Source organism: Propithecus coquereli, unplaced genomic scaffold, assembly GCF_000956105.1.
Source record: "Propithecus coquereli isolate 6110/MARCELLA unplaced genomic scaffold, Pcoq_1.0 Scaffold14, whole genome shotgun sequence".
Classification (NCBI taxonomy): Eukaryota; Metazoa; Chordata; class Mammalia; order Primates; family Indriidae; genus Propithecus; species Propithecus coquereli.
The window spans coordinates 154,711-176,143 of NW_012138302.1; the positions used below are offsets into that span (position 1 = coordinate 154,711).

The 21,433-nt window shown below is 35.7% G+C and overlaps 1 pseudogene; it reads right to left on the minus strand.

Moving 5' to 3' along the window:
• Positions 1–4,630: 4,630 nt before the first annotated feature.
• On the minus strand, positions 4,631–15,868 carry LOC105806233 (annotated as a pseudogene).
• Between the last annotated feature and the right edge of the window lie 5,565 nt (positions 15,869–21,433).

Here is a 21,433-nt window from a genome sequence, read left to right on the forward strand (position 1 = left end):
AGATTACCACATTCCCTTTTGGAAGGCAGGTGGCCTACTGGGTAAAGCAGTACATGAGAAGAATCCTATTGTTAATGAAGGTTGAAGTCTTGATTGACATAATGGCCTGGGCATTGGAATTTTGCCTCCCAGACTATGAATATGCTGAAAACAATTTAAAGTGGCGATTCAGCTTTGTATTACCTAAGCATGAAGAGGTAAGTTAAGGGAGAACCTGGGTAATCTTGTGAATTTGTGGAAACTTTTTATCTACGTATTCCATAACAGTTATGAATATTATAGATATTTTCTCCAAGTTCATAAAAAGATAATCTAGAGAACACAGGAAATCTCTTTGCCTCAATTACTGTGTTAAAATTACTTTCTACTTAAGATCTTAGGTTAAAAGCATATAAAATTCAATGACTCCTATTTTTGGCCTTAAAAATTGTCATATTTTGCATCACATCTTTGACACATTTAAAATTATATTCTCAGATTCTACTGATGTCTTTTCACTAAAGGACAGATCATAAAGGAACTAAAATGTTCTGGGTGTTAAAAACTATCATTACGACATGCCCCATAATTTTCAATACTTCTGGTCTCTTTCAATTATGTACGAAACTGCTTTTGTCTACTGAGCAGAATTGCCATTTCCAAAAGAAATGCTTTGGTAGTTTGCGTTTTTGAAGGAATTTTAGTATTTCCTTTAAGTTGTTAAATTTAATGACATTATGTGTTTATAATATGTCGTTATAGATTAAATATCTGTAGAATCTTGAGTTAATTCACCTCTCTCATTCTTGATCTTGGTCATTGTGTCTTCTCTCATTTTTTCTGATCAGTCTAGTTATAGGTTTGTCAATTTTATTGATCTCACATACCAGCTTTTGTTTTTGTCTATTCTTCTCTAATGTTTTTCTCCTTCCTATTTTATTGAGTTCTGCTGTGGTCTTATTATTTACTTTATTTTGCATACTTTGGTTTCATTTGATCTTCTTTTTCTAGTTTTTAGAATTCTATTTTTTTTTTTATTTTTCCACTATACTAAATGAGGATTTTTTCTAGTTATTTAAGATGGAAACTAAACTCATTCATTTAAAACTTTTCTTTTTGGCCAGGCACAGTGGCTCATGCCTATGATCCTAGCACTCTGGGAGGCCCAGGCTGGAGGATCACTTGAGCTCAGGAGTTGGAGACCAGCCTGAGCAAGAGTGAGATCCCATCTCTACTAAAAATAGAAAAATTAGTTGTGGTGAGTGCCTGTAGTCCCAGCTACTCAGGAAGCTGAGGCAAGAGGATCGCTTGAGCCCAGGAGTTTGAAGTTGCAGCGAGCAAAGATGATGCCATTGCATCTACCCAAGGCGACACAGCGAGATTCTGTCTCAAAATAAATAAATAAATAAAACCTTTCTTTTTTTCTAATATAGGTGTATAATGCTATAAATCCCCCTCTAAATACTGCTTATGGTGTATTCCACAAATTTTACATGTTATATTTATATTACTTCAGCTCCAAAACTCTAACTTCTTTATTTCTTTGACTCATTGGTTATTTAAAAGTTTATTTTTTAGTTTGCAAGTTTTGAGGGATTTTCTAGATATTTTTCTGTTATTGATAGCTGATATAATTATAGTCAAGGACATACTTTGTATGATTTCAATTAATTCAAATTTTTAAGTTTTGTTTTATAACCCAGGATATATGGCCTAGCTTTATCAATGTTCGAGGTGCATTGAAGAGAATGTACGTTGTTGTTGGGTGGATTGCTCTACAAATGTCAACTGGGTCAAGTTGGTTAATAGCATTGTTCAAGTCTTCTATACTCTCACTGACTATCTACTTGTTCTATCAGTTATGGAGAGAGGGAAATTGAAATCTCTGACTCTAGTGGTGAGTTTCTCTATTTTTTTCTTGAAGTTCATAGATTTTGCTTCATGGATTTTACTTATTTTTTCATCTGCTAGTCAGAACACAAATGCTTTGTGTATTTTAAAGCTCTGTTATTAGGTGTTTAAATGGTTAGAATTATTATGTCCTCTTGATGAATTGACCCCTTTATCATTATAAAATTACCTTCGTCATCTCCTTTTTTTTTTTCTTTTTTGAGGCAGAGTCTGCACTCTGTTGCCCAGGGTAGAGTGCAGTAGTGTCATCATAGCTCACTGCAACCTCAAACTCCTGGGCTCAAGTGATTCTCCTATCTCAGCCTACTGAGTAGCTGGGACTACAGGTGCATACCACCACAACTGGCTACTTTAAAAAAATTTTTTATAGAGACAGGGTCTCACTATATTGTCCAGGCTGGTCCCAAATTCCTGGGCTCAATAGATCCTCCTGCCTTGGCCTCCCAAAGTGCTGGAATTACAAGAGCAAGCCACCGGGCCTGGCCTCTATTTTATCTGTTGTTGGCTTTTTAGCTATAACTCTTTGATGGTTATTTTAGTGGTTCCTTTAGGGTTTATAGTATTCATCTTTAACTTATCACAGTATATCTTAAGTGATATTAAATCACTTTTCATTTAGTATAACATAACATACTTCTATTTGTTTCCTCTTCATCTTTGTGCTATTTTTGTCATTTTACTTTTTCATATGTTAGAGATCCCAAAATGCATTGTTATTTTTGTTTTAAATAGTTTTTGTTTAAAAAGATTTAAATAATAACATTATACTTTCATAATTTCCCACATAATTACCATTTCTGGTGCTCTTCATTCCTTTGTATAAATACAGATTTCCATTTTATCATTTTTCTTCTGATTGAAGGACTTCCTTTAACATTTTTTATAGTGAAATTCTGCTTGCTGGTGATGAATTCTTCAGCTTTATATGAAAAAGTTTATATATGAAAAAGTTTTTATTTGTTTTCATTTTTGACAGATATTTTTTCTAAGTATAGAATTCCAGGTCAACATTTTATTCCTTTTAGTATTTTAAAGGTGTTACTCCACTGTCTTCTAGCTTGCATTGGTTATGACGAGAAATCTGTGCTCTTTTTTACCTTTGGCTATCTGTACATAATAAGTATTTTTTTCCTCTGCTTTTAAGATTTTCTCTTTATTAATGATTTTAAGCAATTCGTTTATGATGTGACTTGCTATACTTTTCTTCACATTTTGTGTGCTTATGGTTTCTTGAGGTTCTTGAATATAAGAGCTTATAGCATTTCTAAAATTTGGGAAATTTTCAGGCATTATTTCTTCTAAAATTTTTTTGTGCCCTCCCATTTCTCTTCTCCTTTGGAGATCTCAATTATATTTATATTAGGCTACTTGAAGCTCTTTTTTGTAGCTTAAAAATGTTCTGCTAATTTTTATTTTATTTTAAAATATTTATTTATTTATTCATTCATTCTAGAGATGGGATCTTGCTCTACTGCCCAGGCCAGAGTGCAATCATAGCTCACTGTATCCTTGAACTTCTGGGCTCAAGCTATGCTCCCTCCTCAGCTTCCCAAGTAGCTAGGACTACAGATGTGTGCCACCACACCAGATAATTTTTCCTATATTTTGTAGAGATGGGTTCTTGCTATGTTACCCAGCCTGGTCTTGAACTCCTGGCCTCATGTGATCCTCCTGCCTTGGCCTCCCCAAGTGCTGAGATTACAGGTGTGAGCCTCTGCGCCTGGCAATTTCTCCATCTTTTTTTCCCTCTATATTTTTCATTTCAGATAGTTTCTATTTCTACATTATGTCATTCATTAATTTTTTCTTCTGCACTGTATTCCTGTAATTGACTCCATTCAGTGCATTTTTCACATATAGACATTATACGAGTTCATACATGTTCAATCTTCAATCTTTCCTCTAATTTATTGAATGTATGGAAAACAAATATAATGTTTGAAATACACGTTTTTATGTCCTCTATTAATTCTATCATCTGACTAATTTCTGGATGAGTTTCTGTTGATTAAGTTTTCTTCTCTTTATGGGTCATTGTTTCCCTATTTATATTCATACCTGGTAATTTTTTTTAAGACTAGTCAAGTGCAATAGTGAGAAGGGGGAAAGAGTAGAACAAGGAGTTCAATCTGTAACTGACTGTGAACAATTAATTGAGATTTTGGACCACCCTGATTTTGGACCAGCCGTACCTGGTAATTTTTGATCATACGTGAGATATTATAATTTTACTGTGTTGGGTAAAATAAATTATTTTTCTATCCCCATTAATATTCTTGAACTTTCTTCTGGGATATGGTTAAATTACATGAAAATAATTTGATCCTTCTGGATCAAATTTTGTTAAGCAGTACCAGAGTAACATTGATTCAGGTTAATTTTACCCCACTTCTGAGGCTAAACCCTTCTATGTGCTCTATCTTATAGTATATGGATTATGATGTTTTCCAATCTGAGTGATGAGAGAAAGAATGGTTTCCAGTCTTGTATGAGGTCTGAGGATTCTAAGGTCTGAACCTTAGGATGATTTTTGTAGTTTCCTTACATGTATGCACTGATAAGTACTTAGCTGAATACTCCAGGAGCACTCTCATTCAACTAATAGAGTGAGAACTCATTGCCACTGGGAGGGCACCAAGACATTCATGAAGCATCTGCCCCCATGACCCAAACACCTTCCACTCGGCCCCACCTCCAACACTGGAGGTCGAATTTCTTTTCTTTTTTTTTTTTGGCAGCCTTAGGATTTATTAGAATGTGCCTTAATACAGGCGCTGGGGCTCGCCCATGGTGCTCTTGATGTATAAAGCCCGGACATCCTGCCAATTCTTCTTGAGCAATGACACCAGAAAGTTAACAGCCAGGTGGATATTGTACACCAGCTCATAGTCTGTCATCTTCACATGCCCAACGGCCACAGCCAGACATAGAACTTTCTTTATCCGGAACTTGATTGTGGGCTTCACCTCAGCAACTTTGGCCGCCATGTTTTCGTTGTGTGTCAGCAGGGAAGCAAACTTGCCAGCCTAATTTAGGCCTGGGCCGAGGATTCGTGGGATCTGCTTGATAAGAGACTCTGAGGCCAAAAAGGCATCATACTTCTTGGCCAGCTTCTTATTTTTGTTGAGTTTCTTCAGTGCCTCGATGTCCATGTGGGGCATGTCCATCGCAGGGCTGCTGGTCCCCAGGACACACACGGAGAACTTGGGGCGGGGGAGTGGACTTAAGCCTGAAGGTGCCAGAGAAGCATTTGTCCTTCTGACGATCATAGCTCTTCAGGGTGATCTGCGGCTCCACTGTTTCCAAAAACTTCCGGCGCTTGCGCTGGTTCCCGTGCAGGACTTCCCGCACCGCCTGTACAGGGTGTCGCGAGAGAGTCTCTGCTGCTCATGGCTGCTCGCGGAGCGATAAGTGGAAAAGAGCTGGGGGTCGAATTTCAACCTGAGATTTGGAGGGGGACAAACATCCAAATTATATCAATGGAATACCATTCAGCCTTAAAAATGATGCAAATCCTGTCATTTACAGCAACATGAATAAACTTGGGGAACATTATGCTAAGTGAAATAATCCAGGTACAGAAAGACAAATACTTCATTATCTCACTTATATGTTAATGCAAAAACCTTAAACTTGTAGAAGCAAACAGTAGCATGGTGGTTGCCAGTGGCCGGGAGTGGATATGAGAACAGCAGGAATAAGGAGATGTAAATCAAAGGGTACAAAATTCCAGTTAGATAGCATGAATAAGTTCTGGGGATTTGGCCCGGCGCGGTGGCTCATGCCTGTAATCCTAGCACTCTGGGAGGCCGAGGCGGGAGGATAGTTTGAGCTCAGGAGTTCGAGACCAGCCTGAGCAAGAGCGAGACCCTATCCCATCTCTACTAAAAAAATAAGTAGAAAGAAATTAGCTGGACAACTAAAAAATATATATATATAAAAAATCAGCTGGGCATGGTGGCTCATGCCTGTAGTCCCGGCTACTCGGGAGGCTGAGGCAGTAGGATCACTTGAGCCCAGGAATTTGAGGTTGCTGTGAGCTAGGCTAATACACCTAATCTACTAAACATCATAGCTTGCTTAGCCTCGTCTACCTTAAATGTACTCAGAATGCTTACATTAGCCTACAGTTGGGCAAAATAATCTACCACAAAGCCTATTTTCTAATAAAATATTGACTATCTCATGTAATTTATTGAATACTGAAAGTGAAAAACAGAACGGTTATATAGATACAAGTATGGTTTCTACTGAATGAGAATTGTTTTCACGTCATAGTAAAGTTGAAAAAATTTAAGTTGAACCATGGTAATTCGGGGATCATCTGTATCTATATTTTAATGGAATCATATAAATATGCAATTCTGCATCCTGCTTTTATCACTCAACATTTTAGTAAACTTTTGCTATATTATTGACACGTCTTTGAAAAGCAATTTAAATTATTTCAGAGTATTCCATTTCGCTATAATCACAATTGAATCATTTCCAATATTCACTATTATATATAATACTATACAGATTTTTTTGGTATTTCTGATTATTTCTAGAATAAAATCTTAAAATGGAACTACTAGACTAAAATATATAAGCCCGTTTAAGGCTCTTGGCTAATATCATCACTTTTTTTCCTCCAGTAATTTTATAACAATTTTTTATGCACCACCAGTAGTGCATAAAGCACTTAATCTTATCATCTTGTTTTCATTGAATATCAAAATAGCAGGGGCTACCTAGATTGAAGAAAGAAAAATTTATTCACAAGGAATTATTTAAATCATGGAAATCTCAGGTGCTATAGTTGATAGTACCTCCAAGACGTCTGGATGCAGTTGTGTAGTTTGTGCACTGAACAGAACACCTAAGGTGGCTAGGGGAGGCTTAAATCCATTTCATGTTCTACTTTCCAAATTGAATACCCATAGGGCTTTTTCTAATTGAAATGAACTATAAATTCCAGTGGTGGCCCTGATAGCCACCATTCATCCCTGTAATTACTATGTGTCTGACACCGTGCAAAGGGTTTTAAACATATTATCACATTTAATCCTCATAACAACCCTATGTGGAAAGTATTATAATTTTCATTTTAAAAATGAAAAAAAACTTGAAGATTAGAGAATGTATGTAGCCTGATTTAAGTCACAGAATTTATATGTGTTGTAGTCTAAATTTAAATTAGATTTATCTGATTCCAAACAAACTATGTTATATTGTCAGTGACAGGTTTTTAGTTAAGTATTAACTATTAAATATTCCTCAAATCATTAAGTATTCCTCAAATCTCCTCTTAGGTTTTGTAGCCAAGTAAAATGATCATGATTTACTAGTCACTAAGAAAAATAATACAAAATAGCATGATTGTTTAAAAACCTTTGTACTCTGACTTGGAATTAAAATTCTCTAATTAACCAATGTGTATTGTGAAAAATTGGGTAATAAGGACACACAAATTTACAAAATTAGATAATCTTGGAAAAGCATATTCCCATTACTGCTTTCCACCTACTGCTATGTTTTGCGATGAGACCACTTATAGAATAGTGCATGCTCACACCCCTTACAGGAAATTATAGCCAGATTAATTTCAGTAGAGAGCAATGGGAGAAAGTACTGTGGACAACATAGTGACCTGGTAGGAAAATGATTCATTTAATGTCTTGCTAAACTTTTCTCAATGATAGCTACACTGGATTATTACGGTAATCCTTAATGAAACCAGTGACAACCAGAGTTATTCATTAAAAGGAGATAATTTGCCAGGGTCTACCATGCCTATCTTGTAATTTCCGTTGGCTTTCCCTTGATGCAAGCCACTACTTGGAGGGAAGTAAAACCCACAGTGGAATATCATATTCTTTCATTTGTCATTTGTCTTTCATCAGCTCCATTCTACCCAATGGAGTGTAACTCAGGAGGTCATGTTGCTTCTGCTTAAATGTTATATTCATTGATATTTGACCCTTGGGAAAGAGGTAGGTTATCCATAAATGTTGCCACATCTAACCAGCTCAGGTTGTAAATATTCTCCCTGCTCTCCTCAACAATAATAATGGACACCTTTTTGGGGTTCCAAATAATTCTAAACTAATCATTTTGTGAAGGGTGCAAATCATTGACATTCTACTTGCTATAAAAAGTTAAATATAGAGGAGATACTGGTTATGGTTATGAAAGAAAAAATAGGGTTATCCTGTTTGCTTTAATTAGTTTAAGAAAAGATGTTTGTAAATGTGTTTTTTTTAAATTTAAAAAATAATTTTTTTAATTGATGAGGTCTCACTCTGTCACCCAGGCTGGAGTGCAGTGGCACAATCATAACTCACTGTAACCTTGAACATCTAGGCTAAAGCAGTCCTCCTGCCTCACCCTCTTGAGTTGCTAGGATTACAGGCGTGAGCTACTGCATCCAGCTAAATGTGTTGATTTCTGTGTTTGGACTTCACATGGGTGTTATGTTTTGGATAAATAGGTTAATCACAAATCCAGTGAAGAGTAATGTCACCAAGATGGCAGAGTAGGAGATACCAGCTTTCATCCTTCTACACAAAAACAAATATAGACAGATATTCACAAACCAGAATAGCCCAGGGAGGGTTCAAGGGGCCATTAAAGAATCTGTAGCAAAACAGTGGAGCAGAAATACCCAGAGAATATTCACATAGAAAGAATTACTGGTGACATCAGTTTACCTGAGGTGCCAGGAAATGACTAGGAGCAAAGAAGAAAGGCAGAGGCTATTGGTATCAGCCATCTGGTGGGAGCCAAAGCAGTTAGGCAAGAGAAAGAAATAAAAGGCTTCCAAATTGGAAAGGAAGAAGTGAAATTCTCTGTTTGCTGACAACATGATCTTACAGAGAGAGAACCTTAAAGACTCCACCAAAAAAAGTTAGAACTAATGAACAAACTTAACGAAGTTGCAGACTATAAAATCAACATACAAAATCCATAGTGTTTCTATACACTAACAGTGGACTATCCAAAAAAGAAAGGAAACAATCTCAGTTACAATGGCTTTAAAAAGTTAAAATATTTAGGAATAAATTTAAGCAAGGAGGTGAAAATTTGTATGAAAACTGTAAAACATTGATGAAAGAAATTAAGGCAAATAAATGGAAAGATAGTCTCATTTGTGGATTGGAAAAATTAATATAGTTAAAGTGTTCATACTACAAAAGTGATCTGTAGATTCAGTGTTATCCTTATAAAATTTCAATGTCATTCTTCACAGAAAAGGAAAACATAACCTTAATAATTTTATGGAACCATAAAAGACCCCAAACAGCCAAAGCAATTTTGAACAGATAGAGTAAAGCTGGAGGCATCAAACTACCTGAGTTGAAAATCTACTGTAAATCTTTATTTATTTATTTTTTTATAGAGACAGGGTTTTGCTGTTGCTCAGGCTGGTCTCAAACTCCTGAGCTCAAGTGATCCTCCCACTTTGGCCTGCATGTGTGTATCCAGTTTTCCCAACACCACTTATTGAAGAGATTGTCCTTTTCTCATTGCATGTCCTTGTCACTTTTGTCAAAAATCAATGGACCATGAATACAGGATTTATTTCTGGGCTCTCTGTTCTATTCCATTGGTCTACATATCTGTTTTTGTGCCAGCACCCCACTGTTTTGGTTACTAAAGATTTATAGTATGGGCCAGGTGTGGTGGCTCACACCTGTAACCCTAGCACTCTGGGAGGCAGGTGTATTGCTCGAGGTCAGGAGTTCGAGACCAGTCTCAGCAAGAGCAAGACCCCGTCTCTACTAAAAGTAAAAAGAAATTAGCTGGACAACTAAAAATGTATAGAAAAAATTAGCCAGGCATGGTGTCGCATGCCTGTAGTCCCAGCTACTCGAGAGGCTGAGGCAGAAGGATTACTTAAGCCCAGGAGTTTGAGGTTGCTGTGAGCTAGGCTGATGCCACAGCACTCTAGCCAGGGCAACAGAGCGAGACTCTTTCTCCAAAAAAAAAAAGAAAGAACCAATTAAGATTGGTCAAGGGACCTGAACAAACATTTCTCAAAAGAAGACATACGAGTGGCCAACAGGTAAATAAAAAATGCCCAACTTACTAATCATCAGACAAATTCAGATCAAAACCACAATGAGATATCACATCATATCTGTTAGAATGGCTATTATTAAAAAGATGAAAGATAACAAATATTGGAGAGAAAATGGAGAAAAGAGAACACTTATACATTGTTGGTAGGAATGTAAATTAGTATAGCTATTATGCAAAGTGGTATGGAGTTTCCTCAAAAAAATAAAATTAGAACTACCATCTGATTCAGCAATCCCATTATTGGACATATATCCAAAGAAATTAAAATCCATATGTCAAACAGATATCTGTACTCCCGTGTTCATTGCAGCACTATCCACAGTAGCAGAGATGTGCAATCAACCTAAGTGTCTATCAATGAATGGATGGATAAAGAAAGTGTGGTGCATACAGACAATAAAATGCTGTTTGACCTTAAAAAGGAAGTAACTCATAGAAACAGGAGTAAAATGGTGATTATGAGAGGCTGGGAGGATTGGGGAGATGTTAGTTAAAGAACACAAAATTTCATTTAGAAGGAATATTTTAAGAGATCTATCATACATCATGGTGACTGCAGTTAATAATATATTGTATATTTGAAAATTGCTAAGGGAGGAGATTTTAAGTGTTCTCACTACAAAAAATGATAAGTATGTGAAACAATGCATGTGTTAAATAGCTTGGCATATCCATTCCACAATGTATGCATATAGCAAATCATGTTGTACACCATAAATTTATACAATTTTTACTTATTAATTTAAAAATTAATTAATTAAAAAATCCAGTTGACAGTATGTTTTGATCCCTGGTGGAAGGTAGAATTTGGATGTAATATAAACTCAGCATTTTTTTCTCATATGGCGTATGTCTTGAAATAATAGATTGATATAGTTAACAATCTGAGGCTTCCAGTTTAGAGTAAAGGAAAGTTATCTTGAAAGTTCCAGGTTAGAGTAAAGGACATTCATCCTTTGGCTATCAGGTAGCTAGAGGTTATGCTTTCTTTGATTTACATTCTAGGCTAATTATTTATAAAATTAAGCAAAATTTGGGAATCTTAGGAAAGGATTATTCTTATCAGTTGGCATATCTTGATAACGTTTCTGACATTGTAAGATTATTATTCCTCGACATTATTATATCTTGAGAGGTTTTATTTTAATATTTAGTTTAAAGAATAAGATAAAGAGGCTCTAATAAAGATCAAGAATGCATCTACCTGAAAGACAAATACAGTGATTGCTCTTTACATATAACCTTAAATCAGGAACAATATAACATCTAACATTAAAATAATTTAAATCATAAGTGCATGGATAGAGTTGGAACCCATTCTACTAAGTGAGGTATCCCAAGAATGGAAAAACAAGCATCACATGTACTCACCATAAAATTGGTATTAACTGATCAACACATAAGTGCACATATAAGAATAACGTCTATTGGATATCAGGAAGGGGGGAGAGGGAGGAGGGGACGGGTATTTGCATACACAAAGAGTGCGATGCGCACCATCCAAGGGATGGACACGCTTGAAACTCGGACTTAGGGGGGAGGGGGGAGGCAAGGGCAACATACCTAAACATCTGTACCCCCATAATATGCTGAAATAATAAAAAAAAAAAGACAGAAGAACAGAAGAAAAAAAATCATACGTGCATAAGGTTTGCATCTTGATGTACCTGAAACATATTCCATGTTACCTTGGCTTTCATGTTCTTTAATTTTTCTATTAGATTAGAAGTTATTCATTTTGGGGGCAATAAAGAAATTCTAACTTAAACTGCCTCATATCTTTTAATCAGAATTTTCCCAAAGCAAAAAAGTAAAAATATAAAAGTTGCTGTGTTTCATTAGTTTCATTCTTTTGAATGTTGCTACACTGAGAGCTCTGTGTGAAATTATTAGAAGACAAGTTTTCAAATGGTTGTAAAAGAAGATGCATATATGGGGACTCACTCAAAGGGCATTATTTAAAAAAGAAATTTTCCAGCCACCCAGATCTCAGGGTAGCTATGCTCATTCAAGGATAGAGAATCTGCCATCTGTGTGATTATTTTTACGTCTGAACTTTTTTCATACACCAGAGAGACTCAAAACTTTCAGGGTCATTTGCCCAGCATGTAGTAGAATGTCCTGTGCAATACATTCCAATTAATATGACCATGTTCAATGGTCCTGTACCACCAGTGATGTATAACTGCTTTCCACTTGGCTTTATATGGCACTTCTTTGTTGCAGCTGCAACCAGGTCTATCGCCCCTTTGATAAAAATTTCAGTTACCCCAGGGAGAAGCTTTCAAGTTTATTAAGCATTGATGTCTACACATTTGTTCTTCTTTGGAAGAGCAGATCAAAAGCACGCTTTCTAAGGAAGTAATCTGATAAATTAGGATAGCACTTGGGGACTTTGGCAATAATGTTTTTCTGTAATTGTAACCTGAGAACCTGTGTCAACTGACTAGACTATTATGAACTTCTTAGTATTTAACAAAAGTTTCTATATTTTTTTGAAAGTAAATAGGGCTCCCTGATTCTATTTAACCAATTCTTTAGCATGCTGTGTCATTTTGGTTGTGGTTAGGAAAACTTCAATCTGGATTTAGAGATATTAATAGAAAATGGACAATCAAAGAAGAAAGCAATTAGATGATCAAGTTGTGGTATAGAGAAAAGCTCATGGTGTTCAGTCCCATCTCGGGCATTAGCTTATACAAAAACTTGAGCAAGCCATTTAATTTCCTGGGGCCACAGTTTCCTCATCTTTGAAAAGAGAGGATTGGCTACGTGACATGTAAGACTTCTGCTGAATCTGAAATTCTCTTATTCTACATCTTAGACAGAATGTGACCAGACACTGACGATATCTTATATTTGCATATAGCCATTTTTACTTTGCATCTCTGGCTTGCTTCAATTCCAGGTTTATTAAGTAGTTTGGTGATGGAATAATATAGTGCTGTTTTATCTTTGGGTTGGAATGAGAGTTTTCTGGAACACTAGTTAAAGCCAGAGTAGTACTGCTTTCACAAAGGAGACTAGACAGAGTCCTGTTTCTCCCACAGTCCCAAGCTACTAGAATTTCAGAAAAGGAACCAGATTCCTTTTGAGAAAATTATCCCTTCTCCTCCCTGCCCCCATACACATAAAATAAATTCAGATTTGTCTGCAGCTGATGGGACAAATTTTGCCTTCTGCGTTTGTCTGAATCTGAAGGTTACCCCTGTTATTAGCACTTTCAAGGGTTTAGATTGAGACCTTTGAATTCCAATTGGTGGGATTTATTATTTTTTAAATTTTTTATATTTTATTTTATTTTTGAGACAGGGTCTTGCTCTGTCACCCAGGCTACAGTGCAGTGGCATCATCATAGCTCACTGCAAACTCAAACTCCTGAGTTCAGGTGATCCTTCTGCCTCAGCCTCCCAAGTAGCTGGGACTACAGGCATGCACCACCATGCCAGGCTAATTTTTTCTATTTTGGGGAGTCTTGCTCTTGCTCAGGTTGCTCTTGAAGTCCTGGCCTCAAGCAATCCTCCCACCTTGGCCTCCCAAAGTGCTAGGATTACAGGCATGAGCCACCCCACCCGTTCCTAATTTGTGGGATTTAGATCCTTGGATGAGATACCTGAATGAAAACGTACACAATTTGTTGCCTGTAGACTGAATATAATTCCTTGTAGTGTTTTGTCAATGGATGCTTAAAATGTAAATGCTACATGTAGAAATCTTCAAAATGTTTTAGCATTAAAAAGTTGGAAACTATTTTATAGACAAATTCTTTCTAATTTTTTTTTTTTTTAAAGAGATAGAGTCTCACTGTGTCACCCAGACTGAAGTTCAGGGTACAACCGTAGCTCACTACAGCCTCATACTCCTGGGCTCAAGTAATCCTCCTGCCTCAGCCTCTTGAGTAGCTGGGATTACTGGCATGAACCATGTGCCTGGCCAATTCTTTTTAAACATTAAGTTCTGATAATTGGAAATCAAGTTGGGGCAATGTTCTCCTTCTCCTCCTCCTTCTCCATCTTCTTCCTCTTAATTACTCATTACTTTTGTATTTTGTTTTTTTTTGGATATGGGGGTCTCACTATTTTTATCAGGCTGTAATTCTCCTGCCTCAGCCTCCCAAGAAGCTGAGACTATGGGCATAGCTACTGCACTTGGCTGGGGCCATGTTTCTTCAAGATCTTAATAAGGTTAAATACTATAAATACAGGGATAATAGCATTAGAAGCTTTTTCTTGGGAGATAGGTATTTAGGAGCCAAGTTTCTAATCTCAGGTCTTCAGCAATTTATTTCCGACATTGGGCTATTCACTTATTCTCTCTTTCCCTGTTTTCTTATCTTTTATAGTATACCAAACCCCTACAAATGCTAGTTTCTTAAAGGTTAATTAAAATGTAGAATTTGAAATCATTTAAATAAATTTTGTACACTCGGTTGTGTTAAAATTCACTGATCTATCTTGAACTTAGAATGAATCTTCTACTCATCCAACATCATTCAATGACCATTGGGAAAATATTGGCTCACTGACTTATTCATATTTTCTGAATGTTGATCTATTTCATTATTCAATGTAAAAAAATTATTATTTTTTTATTTCCCCTAGGTTTCAAGAGCATATATAAAAAATTAGTTTGTTAATATCACCACCAATCTCATCAGAAAGGCCTGTAAGTGTTGAGAAACTATAAAATTCACAGTGACAGATTTAAGATTTCCAAAATTTTAATTTTCTCTCAAAGGCCCAGATTTTATTTTATTATTTATTTATTTTGAGGTAGGGTCTTGCTCTGTTGACTGGACTAGAGTTCAATGGCGTCATCATAGTTCACTGCAACCTCAAACTCCTGTATTCGAGTAATCCTCCTGCCCCAGCCTTCCAAGTAGCTGAGACCACAGGTGTGTCCCACCACTCCTGGCTAATTTTTGTAATTTTTGTAGAGATAGGGTCTCACTATGTTGCTCAGGCTGGTCTAGAACTCCTGAGCTCAAGCTATCCTCCTCCCTCAGCCTCCACAAAGTGATAGGATTACAGGTGTGAGCCACCATGCCCTGCCAAGACTCAAATTTTATCATGGGCAATAAATACCATCTGTTTTTTACCTTGAAATTATAGGTTTACTTTATCCATAAAAAAAAAAATCTGCCAAATACCCAGTCTGAAAATTCATCATTTGTCAGTCTTTTTTTTTTAAAGTAAAAATGATGTTCCATGAAAACATAAGCTGGTTCTGCTTGTAACTCAATTGCATAAGTTTTTTTTTCCCCAGAAAGAACCATCACATCTCAGTATACAGTAGGCATGCTTCATGTGCAAGTCCCATTTTGTTGTACAGAATATTAATAAGACGTGTACTCAAGGGTGTAGATTTAATAAAGTTAATCGTTTTTTATTGCTTTATAAAAGATATTCTTAGGAGAAACTGGCATTTTATTTTTACTGTGAGTGCATGATGGTGAAGAATGTGATAACTGCCTGTGTAGCTGGGTATCACTGCCTTAATTCTTTTTACGGAACCCGCAGTTTTAACCACCATTGCCTTAGCACCACTGGTAATTATTAAACATAATGAAGAAAAAAATAACATCTTAGTTTTATTATAAAAATAGCTTTAGCCTTGCAGACTTCTTGAGAGGATTTTGGAGATCCCAGGAGTATGTGGATTGCATTTTGAAAAAATATTACTATAGTCTTGACTTTTCCCATTCTCTTGTCAGAAGAAAGGGCCAGCTTCTCACTGCTCCATTTCCCATGAAGTTGCTTCATCAAAAGTAAGAAATTTTTGACAGTGAGAACTACTCATTAGAAGGAGGGACCCACTTTTTCATGACTAGATTGCCCTGTCTTGCTAACTGAGACAGAATTTAACAGCAGTACCTGACTGAACTAATGTAGTAAGTACCTGGTGAGCAGTACATAGCTGCTTTCTTCTCACTATACTTGTCTCTTTTTCCAAGGTGAGATAATAATAACAGACCTTTAATAAATTCTTGGTACAGGAGCAAGACCAGGATTTGGATCTGATCTGAAGCCAAAGCCCGTGTACTTGGCCACTACCTTATACCCATCTCTGTAAAGTCAGTGATTCTGCAAGACAAATATATTTAAGGAGCAGCAGATGAGGCCGCTGGTAGTAGAAACAGACTCCATAGACAGCCTTGGAAGAGTTTAGTACTAACATAAACCCAAAGATTTGGGATGGAACTGTAAGAATTTTAGCAAATGCAGCGAATAGAGAGTTTTTAACCATACATAATGTACAACATGGCCTGGTGGTTAAAAGAGCAGGCTTTGAATGCAAACTGTTCAAAGCCCGAAACTATAATTTACCAGACTTTGGGTAAGTTACTTAGCCTCTCTGTGCTTCAGTGTACTCATTTGTAAGATGAAATGATGAGGGATGATGATGGTAATAATGATACCTACTGAGGCTTCAGTAAGTAGTGAATGGTCTCGTAGGTAGGAGAGCACTTGGTAAGCATTAGTTAATCTCAGTTAGTTATTTGCAGTGCTGGGGACATGATAACCATGCAGTACAAATCGGCAATTTTTTTTTTTTGAGACATTGTCTCACTCTGTCTCTGGGCTAGAGTGCAGTGGCATCATCATAGCTCATTGCAACCTCAAACTCCTGGCCTCAAGCAATCCTCCTGAGTAGATGAGACCATATAGACGTGCCACCACGCCCAGCTAATTTTTCTATTTTTTGTAGAGATGGAGTCTTGCTCTTGCTCAGGCTAATCTTGAACTCCTGTCCTTAAGCAATCTTCCTGCCTCAGCGTCCCAAAGTGCTAGGATTACAGAAGTGTGCCATGGGCCAAAATTGGCAATTATTATTTAACATACTGCCTCTTTCTTCTCATTATTGGTACAAATACAAACTTCATTTGTTTTTCATTTTTTGTTCATTTATTTGCTCTGCAGTGATTTACTGAATACTCACTATGTAAGAGTCATAGTGCTAGGTGATGAGCCTGGTCTAGTCCCACACTTGGCAGCTCCAATATAGCTATTATTTCCATTTTACCATAGATACTAGAAAAGAGAAGTGGTATGTGCATTTTACACAGGCTTCTTCAGATCATACAGTTCATGTCAAGTGAACCCCACATTTTCCTCTGTTCATTTTTTTGTGGGGATTACAGACAGGCTGCTAATAATTGCATCTTGATCTTCAGGTCAACATATTAAGTCAAGCAAACATAAATGGAAATGTAAGTGTCTCCCATTTTCTGGTATTGGCATAGAAATTCAAGCCAAAAAACACTTTACGTGATATATAGCTCTTTTATAAAAGTTTATTAAACATAAACTAATATTACACTGATGATTACAAATAGATTTCTTGAGATCTCTAATCCATTTTCCACCATGTATGATGTACTTGGTGCTTGAAAATTCCTTAAGAACTGCATATATGCAGATGAAAATGGCGTTCTTTACTATTATCTTTATCACAAATAAATTTTCTGAGAATGTGAAGAGTCTCCACAAAAACCCAAGAACATAAATGCTAACAATTTGTTCACTGAGACTGCAAATAAGATTTGAAAATTTAAAGGAGATAATCTTTGAGTGGAAGAAAAAGGTAATCATTTTTCTTTGACAGATTTTAAGCTTCATTTTTCCTGAAAGTTTAAATTCTTCCTAATCTTTAGCAAATACTACAACACATAAAAATCATAGTACAGGTGTACAGAAAATGTGTCTTTAAGGTTTCACGTTTAACAGATTTGAAAATTGAATCATGTTTTAAATGTATTGGGAGAAATCCCCATATCAAAGAATCCTGAGATAAATCATTTTAGTAAGGAATTCTGTTGTTAACCACAGAAAAATCTTCTCAAAATTATATTTCGAGTGTCTAAATTTGTGTATTTCATGCATTTTAAGGCAAGCTGTGCTACGAAGCTATTGTAAAAGTACTTCTTTTTTATTTATCAAATTAGAATTGCACCATAAGTCATTCTGTTGTAAAGTATCCTGAAAGAAATAAAACTATAATGTGAGTCATGAGCTGCATTAGCTGCCAGTGCTAGAATTAATTTTAGTATGAATTTTCCTTGACCCCAGCACTACTCAATACTGCTGGTCACTCTCTCTTTCTTGAATGCGCTCTTCTTTTGGCTTGTATCAATACTTGTCTCAATTGTTTCCCTCTTACCACTGGCTGCTGCTTCTTTAGAGTTGTTTTTTTGTTTGTTTGTGTTGGTTTGTTTTGTTTTTCCTGTCTTCTTCTCTACTTTTAAGTATCTCTACCGCTAGATATTAGAAATCTTTAGGTCATAGTCCTGGGGCTGTTCTGTTTTTACATAGCCTGACTTCATGGATCCAAATCCTGGTTTCAGTGTTTAAACTCATGACAGGCAAGATTTAAACTCTGTGTGCCTCAGTTCCTAATATATAGAAAGGAGATAACAATAATAGTACCTATTTCATGGAGTTATTGTGAAGATTAATTAAGTACGTACATTTAAGGAATTTAGAATAGTGCCTGGTACATAATAAGTACTCAGCATTTTTAATTGTTTTCATTCTGTAATATTAATATATTCTTTCCTTAAGTATTGCAACAATTCCTATCCATATGGTGATAAATCATAACTTTATATCTCTATTCAAGATTTCTCTTCTAATATTCAGACTTTATATCTAACTATTATATTTTCACTTGGATGTCTCTTACACACTTCAAATTATATTCAGAACTGAAAATTAAATTATTAATTCCCTTCTTTCTAGGTCTCTTCCCCTCAAAACTAGATCCTCCTCAAAACTTTACAATGTTAACAAATGGCTTTTCTTTCTCCCCAGTGCAAACAGAAAGAGGGCAGTCATTTAAAAAAAATTTTAACTTTAAAAGTTTTTTAATAATTATTTTGGATACATAGTATTATATATTTATAGGGTACATGTGATAGTTTGATACAGGCATACAAATGTGTAATAAGGTAATCATCACCTCAACCACTTATCATTTCCTTGTGTTAGGAACATTCAAATTCTACTCTTTTAGTTATTTTAAAATATACCCGAACTTATTGTGGACCATAGTCACTTTGCTGTGCTATAAAATATTATTCATTGCATCTAACTATCTAACTATATTTTTGCACATGTTAACCATCCCCATTTTCCCCGCCTTTCTGCTATCCTTCCTTGCCTCTGGTAACCATCATTCTACTCTCTGAATCCATGAGGGCAATTATTTTAATATTTAGCTCCCACATATGAGTCAGAACATGTGAGATTTGTCTTTCTGTTCTCAGCTTATTTCACTCAATATAATGTTCTCTAGTTCCATTCATGTTGTTGAAAATGACAGGATTTCATTCTTTTTTTATGGCTGAGTAGTATTCTATTGTGTATATGTACCACATTTTCTTTATCCATTTATCTGTTGATGAATACTTAGGTTGATTCCAAATCTTGGCTATTATGAATAGTACTACAGTAAACATTGGTTGCCTGTGCTTTGGGGGTATTACTCAAGAAATCATTTCCCAGACCAACGTCCTGGAGCATTTTCCCAGTGTTTTTTTTTTTTTAGTAGTTTCATAATTTCAGGCCTCAGATTTAAGTCTTCAATCCATTTTCATTTGATTTTTGTATATAGTGAGGGATAGTTTTGTATATAGTGAGGGATAGGTAGTTTCATTCTTCTGCATATAGTTATCCAGTTTTTCCAGCACCATTTGAGGAGACTATCCTTTCCCCAACATATGTTCTTGGCACCTTTGTTGAAAAAGAGTTCACTATAGATGTGTGGATTTATTACTGGGTTCTCTATTCTGTTCCATTGGTCTATGTGTCTGTTTTTATGACAGCACCATGCTGTTTTGGTTGCCGTAATATAATTTGAAGTCAGGTAATGTGATTCCTTCGGTTTTGTTCTTTTTGCTTGGGATGGCTTTGGCTATTCTGGGTCTTTTGTGGTTCCATACAAATGATAGGATTATATTTTATATTCGGGTGAAAAATGTCATTAGTGTTTTGATGGGGATTGCATTGAATCTGTAGATTGCTTTGGGTAGTATGGACATTTTAATAATATTGATTCTTCTAATCCATGAACATGGAATACTTTTCCATTTTTTTGTGCACTATTATATTTCTTTCATAAGTGTTTGATAGTTTTCATTGTAGAGATCTTTCATTTCTTCAGTTAACTTTTTTCCTAGGTATTTTATTTTATTTGTAGCTGTCATAAATGAATTACTTTCTTGATTTCTTTTTCAGATTGTTTATTGTTGGCATAGAGTAATGCTGCTGATTTTTGTATGTTGATTTTGTATCCTGCAACTTTAGTGAATTTATCTATCAGTTCTAATAGTTTTATGGTGGAGTCTTCAGATTTCTCTAGATATAAGATCATACATATCATCTGCTAACAATGATAATTTGACTTCATCTTTTCCAATTCGGATGCCTTTTATTTCTTTCTCTTATCCAATTGCTCTAGCTAGAACTTCCAGCAATATGTTGAATAACATTAGAGAAAGTGGACATCCTTGCCTTTTTCCAGATCTTAGAGGAAAGGCTTTCTGTTTTTCCTTGCTCAGTATGACATCTATTGTGGGTCTGTCCTATATGGCTTTTATCGTGTTGAGGTATGTTCTTCCCATACCCAGTTTGTTGAGAGTGTTTATCATGAAGGGATGTTGAATTTTATCAAAGGCTTTTCAGCATCAATTGAAATGATCATACAGCTTTTATCCTTCATTCTGTTTATATGATGTATCACATTGATTGGATATTTGCATGTTGAAACATGCTTGTGTCCCTGGGATGAATCCTACTTGATCATGATGAATAATCCTTTCAATGTGTTGTTGAATTTGGTTTGCTAACATTTTGTTGAGGATTTTTGCATCTATGTTCATCAGAGATATTGGACTATAGTTTTCTTTTTTTGTTGTATCTTTGTCTGGTTTTGGTATCAGCGTGATACTGGCCTTGTAGAATGGGTTAGAGAGTATTCCCTCCTCCTTGATCTTTTGGAATAGTTTGAGTATGATCTGTATTAGTTCTTCTTTGAATGTTTGGAAGAATTTAGCAATGAAGCCACTGGGCCCTGGGCTTTTCTATACTGGGAGGCTTTTTAATTATCGCTTCTCTCTTGTTACTTGTTATTGGTCTATTCAGATTTTGGAATTCTTCCTGGTTCAATCTGAGTAGGTTGTATGTCTCTAGGAATTTATCCTTTTTTTCTAGGTTTTCCAATTGACTGACATATATTTGCTTTGCTCATAGTAGTCTCTAATGATCCTTTGGATTTCTGTAGTATCAGTTGTAATGTCTCCTTTTTCATCTCTGATTTTATGTATTTGGGTCTTCTCTCTTTTTTAGTTTTTCTTTCTTTCTTTTCTTTTTTTCTTTCTTTTTTTTTTTTTTTTATTTGCTTTGCTCATAGTAGTCTCTAATGATCCTTTGGATTTCTGTAGTATCAATTGTAATGTCTCTTTTTTCATCTCTGATTTTAT